The sequence below is a fragment of the Nicrophorus vespilloides genome, unplaced genomic scaffold, assembly GCF_001412225.1.
Source record: "Nicrophorus vespilloides isolate i.1.1-1 unplaced genomic scaffold, Nicve_v1.0, whole genome shotgun sequence".
NCBI lineage: Eukaryota > Metazoa > Arthropoda > Insecta > Coleoptera > Silphidae > Nicrophorus > Nicrophorus vespilloides.
In genome coordinates this window covers 45,894-51,893 of record NW_017100094.1, presented here as the reverse complement: position 1 = coordinate 51,893, position 6,000 = coordinate 45,894, and positions in this window count along the sequence as shown.

Genomic DNA, 6,000 nt, shown 5'->3' with positions numbered 1-6,000 from the left:
ACCAACCCTTCGAACCTTTATTGCAACTGCAGACCAATTATACACCTCCTGCTTCTAAGAATATTGAAAAAGTCTTTCTTGGTGGTACAATAAATGGTAAAATGGGTCAGCTCGGATTATCTGGTCACCTAAAGTTACCCCAAGATTATGACCTTTTAACAATGCTTCAACACCATAGTATAACCGTTCTACATATCAATTTATAATATATATAATATATATAAGTCCTTAATATTAAGCAAATTTCATTGCCTTTACGACTCATTGTTATAGTTTATTCTTCAATATATAAAAATTGGTATAAATTAACCAGTCATACTTAATTTTCATAATTAACTTTTTTGAAATAACAAAAAACATGTAGAAAGATCTATGCTAGATAGCCATAGCCATATGTTTAATTTCATATGACTGTTGCAATAAATATTATTATTAAAAAAAATGTAATATTATTGTCAGCAGCTTCATTGACAACATGATTCAAGAGTATTTCCTTGCAACCGCATTCATCATCTAAAAACGGTCATCTTGCTCAAGTTGTTGAAAGGAAGCCATTGAAGGTCGCCCATTCAAATACAGTCTGTGCCACACGTTGCTTAATTTTTGTAAGCTGTAAAATGTGAAAACCCCGAAGCGTTGCTAATTTATAACATTGTTGAAGACTCTTTACAATTAACGGTCAAATATGATGTTTTATGTGCATTTCTTATTCCATGTTACGTTTGTTGTTAATATTTTAAATGGTTGTGGAAATAGAAATAATTTTATTAGGTATTAATGTTTGTATCGACTGAATTGATTGAAGTAATAAATTTACAAAAATCGATTTCATATGTCGTTTTATTATTACGTGTTAAAATCAATTCTGAATACTTCGTAGCTAACGTGATTTACAACTATTGTTTTAAAGATTATTAAGTTTATAGCGGAGGCTTTAAAAAGTTTTATTGGCCAAAGAGACGAAGATAAACAGAGAATGGATGGATCTTTGCGGTCTCAGTCTTTTGGCATGTGCTTTTTGGGTCCGGGCGTAAATATCACATGATATTTTCGGCATTTCTCTCTCGAGAATGTTTAAATAATGATAAAACCGCGAGAGAGAGAGAAAGTGAAAGAGTTTTAAAGGACTTATGCATTGTCACACTTTGATCCTTTTAATTTGCTTGCGGATAGCGTCGCTAATCACTTATTGACACAATTATATTGTTTAAAATTGTAAAATGTTAATTCTGACAAACAACGTTCGAATGAGCCCATTTTATCTGCTCGTATAAAACCATCGTTTTATTGTGAAGCGTTGCCTCATCTGTTTAATTTCGTGATTACACACATCTTAATCTGCAAACATCTATTTGTGTGCGGCATGGATCCGATGGAGAAATTTTACTTTTTTTTTTGTTTTCGTGTTTCTCTACACGAATGGAAGGAAATAAATAAAGTGCTTGGAGGAAAATAAAAGCGAGCGAAAAGGGAATGAAATGTTTTCCAGGGTGGCGCGATTTCGGCAAATAAACTTGTGCTAAATGTAAAAGAAACGGTTGTCGAGTTGTCTGTTAACGCGAAACAAAGCGCGCCCTCAGATGTCCTGGGGGAGTCGTAGCGTTAACTACTTCGGGCCCTCCCAAAACATCAAGGCTCCCCCGGAACGACCTCAAATGGGCTACTAACTCCACCGTATACATGTTTAAATTTAGGAATCGCGTGGAAATTTCGCTTCGAATCAATCCTATGAATAAATTCAACTTTAAATTAAAAGTCACATGTCCTCTACATGGAACAATTTTTATTTCAAATTATCCGCATTTCAATTCTACTGAACATTTACCGATTAACAAATACAACCCTCGTTAACACAAGTACCGTGTTATTACACCATTATAAAACTGCACCTAATGCTCTCACAGCATGGTGCAAATTCATATAATAGTAATACTCTTAAGTACCGATTTGTGTTCACTGCCTAACACCCGCCGAGTGTAAAATTTTGACATAAACTCATTATAATCAAATCTATTTCCAATAAATATTTTCAAATTCAAAATCAACATTAAAAGTTGTAAAAATACTAAAACAAATACGGTTACATTTTCAGTAATATTTAATGAAAATATTACTTATTCTATTTGTTTAATTTAAAGGTTTTGGAAATATAAACAAGTATTTTTATAAAGTTAATATATTTAACTTAACATAACAGAAATGATACTGATGTAGATTTTCTTTAAGTCAAATAAATAACATGCTTACTATTAAAATATATAATGTATAACGAATAACAATAATATATCTTTTATTAGACATTATAACACATCCACTATTGACAAAGAAAATCTGTTTATATACGTAAAATACACGTGTAAATAATCAATTTCCATAAACAAAATATTATTGTGCGCATTTATCATTTTACACTCAAGTTCATGCATAAATATATGATGTATTGAATTGAATGTGAAATGCTGTTTCTGTGATGTATGTAAATTTAATTAATCAATGGTAAATAACACATTTACGTCTTTAATTTTTTCTAATATTTAGGGATAATTCAGTAATTTCAATGTGATATTTAAGTAACATAAATCAAATTATATATATATTTGGTACTTATGTGTTTAGCTACTGCCTTTATGATTGTTATAAAATATAAAGTAAACCCTTTGCAGCTTTTTATTTTTATCGTTGCAATAAATATTATTACTATTATAAAGTAAACTTATAGTGTTCGATATATTCATATAAATAAAATAATAAAATTTACGGAAGGTATAATAATTATTGTCGAAATAGTTATATTATAATAAGAAACAGATTGGAATAATTTAGCTTTTCGTATGCACATATGAAATAAATTATGTTTATTATTATATACAATTTTCTTTTGCACAATTTACGCCAAAATGTTAAAAAAAATAAAACCATAGGACTTTTTGTTATAATCCATATAAATATGGTTTATTCAAAGGCTTATGGAAGTGGCTTATTCAAGGAACTTGCATTTGAAGTAGATGTTTTATTTGAAAATTTAACAAATGCAAAAATGATATGTTTCTGTGAATACGGTTTATGACCTAGTTGCAATTTACATATAATCTTTGGGAATTGCAAGAAAGGTTTTGTAGAAATGGGTTATCCGTAGAAGTAGAACAATATTAGGTGCGTCGCTTTGAGTGAAAACCCCAAATTCACATGCCTCAGGCGGTGGAAAAATTACACCAAAGCAAGTACAACAAGTAACATCTTTTTTTTTTCTAGCTAAATTTTAAGTAAGTTTATTACGTCGGCGCTTTGCGTTTGAACGTACCGAACTGTCGACTTTTTTTTGTCCAGTGGTACAAGTAAAATATTTTATTTCCTTTGACGTAAATGGCTACGTCTCTATTTTACCTGAAGCTGTTCGACTTGCCGCACGTGAATTGGAGGGTGCCGCCCTATTGTGCGTAACACGCGGCCATAAAGGCTGTCTCCTGACCCAACCGAAGGCAAAACCCTAGTAATACACACGGTCGGTCGTGTCCAATATTTTGTAAACATGACCAATTTGCCAAATTTTAAGGAGATTAATGTCTGCATGTTTTGACTGCAAACATATTATGAAACGATTAACTTTGTCCGCGCCATTGAAATATGGGTGAAGATTAACGCACCGATTTGCCACATTATACGTTCATTATTTTCGCTACCGGATTAAATTATATTTTATAATACCAATTACTTAATGCAAACTAATTAATTATTTTAATGATAAATCTACAAGATTTAATTATATGATACGGTTAATTTTAACTGTTTGAATAATTATACTCAAAATTTGGTTCAATTAGAAAACCACTGTAACTCATTTTTAAGGGTATAGCTTATATTAGTACCAATATTTCTTGGACACTTTTACTTTAAACGGTTATTGACCATAGGTCTTTCCTCTCATATTATTATTATTATCTGTAAAAGTAAGTAACGCTAATAACAATTATTTATGGAGTCAAACTAGTTATTTAAAATATGCTCAAATGAATATTCTTTAAAAAATATTAGTTCTAATAAATGACTCAAATAAATATGTAACTTGCTAATATATGTATGTATTTTATTAAGATTTTCAACAACAATTGAAACTATATTTAGAGTTCTCTCCAGACAAGTACGAAATTAGCGTGTTCTAGAGTATATTTACCTTCAGGCTAAATATTAACTTTCTGTTGGAAAAGCAGTATGAATTAACAATAATAATAATCTTCAAAACAAAATGTATATACTGGATATGTAAGCAATTACGTAATATATATACAGTTGAACCTCGCTTAACGAGCAAAATAGATCATAAAAACTTAACGAGCGACGTTTCGCATAACGAGTAACGATGAGAATTCCCGGATTGCGCGACTGCTACATCATTTTTAAAACTTGTGTACACATATTATGTGTATTTTTTAATATGTTTGTTTTGTTTACTATGTTATACGAGTAAAAATCCGTAAATTTTGGAACAAACTCGTTAAGCTCAATATTATTTTGAATCTATAAATACACAAATACATTATAGACAGTGCAAATAATGCGATCTAAGAAAAAGAAACAAGTACAATGGAACCTCGCATAACGTGCTTAATTTCCAGATTCATATTTGTAACACGAAACACTCGTTAAAAGAAACATTTTAATTTAAAATATGATAATAATGGAACACATGCCGAAAATACTCAAAAAAGTGAATTCAAAGAAGATTATGTTAAGAAAAGTGAATCATCTTCATATTTTCATATAACTATCACAGAATGAAAAAAACCTAGACTGACAATTCGATTTGAAGAAAATAAAAAGAAAATAGTTTATTATTTATTTGTGCTTTGAAAATCAATAATGTCTTGACTACCAAAATAGTCCAGTAGAGCAGTAGAGTTTTTAAATTGATTTTTAAGGAAGTTGACATAGTGTGAAATATTAATAATTTTTAAGTGGAAAAGTGAATTGCCAGAACATAGAAGTTGTAATAGATTTAACATTATTGGATAAAGACGAAGATAATATTAAATTATAGAAAATCTACATGATCTGACTTTTAGTTTTATGAATTGTTTTTTTTTTCAAGAAGTCACAAATTAATAGCAGATTTATAATTATGTTAGTCATTAAAATCCTAAAAACATTACTAATAGCATTAACCATTATAATTAACGACTTAAAGGATAAATTGAATTATGTGACAAATATAATTATGTATGATAATTATACATGTTGTGCGACTCCATAACTACCATAGTATTTATTTTATGCATATTACTTGCCAAGTATTGTATATTGTTAAACAATATTTATGGTCTATATTGAAATATGTATATAAATTATATAATATCTCTAATACTTAAATAGGATGTTATTGGAAAAATGAATGGTTTAAGTTTTTTTTATTAAATTTTTGTTTTTTTTTTCATATTACGTAATTTTTGTTTGTTTGTAACACAATTAAAAATGATAAAAGTACCAACGTTTATTTATTTGGCTACATTGGTTATTATGTAGCCAAATGAATAAACTTTGTATAATATAATTAGTATTTGGTTGACCATTTACAGGCGTAACTAATATTTATGTTCTTTTACCACATGTCTATATATATCAAGTAGATTCTGTAACAAGTTATAGAGTCGTAAATAAAAATACGGTTCATATACTACTACTACCTTAACGTGAATTGAAAGTGAATGGCCAGAACATAGAAGTTGTAATAGATTAAAATATTCAAAATAGATATTTTTAAAACAATTTTATTTGAAAAGAAAAGAAACCGACTGTTGTGTTTATACTGTGAGATCTCGGTGAGATCTGCAAATAATATTGTAAATTTGCAAATGTAGTTTTTTTTTTAAAAATGGTTTAATTTGAAATGAAAACAACTTGACTCTTCTGTTTACACTATTTTCGGTGAGATCTGCAAATAATGTTGTAACAAAGAAAGGGCTTCAACAAAATGTGCTAGTTGATAGATACACGTAATTAATCAAA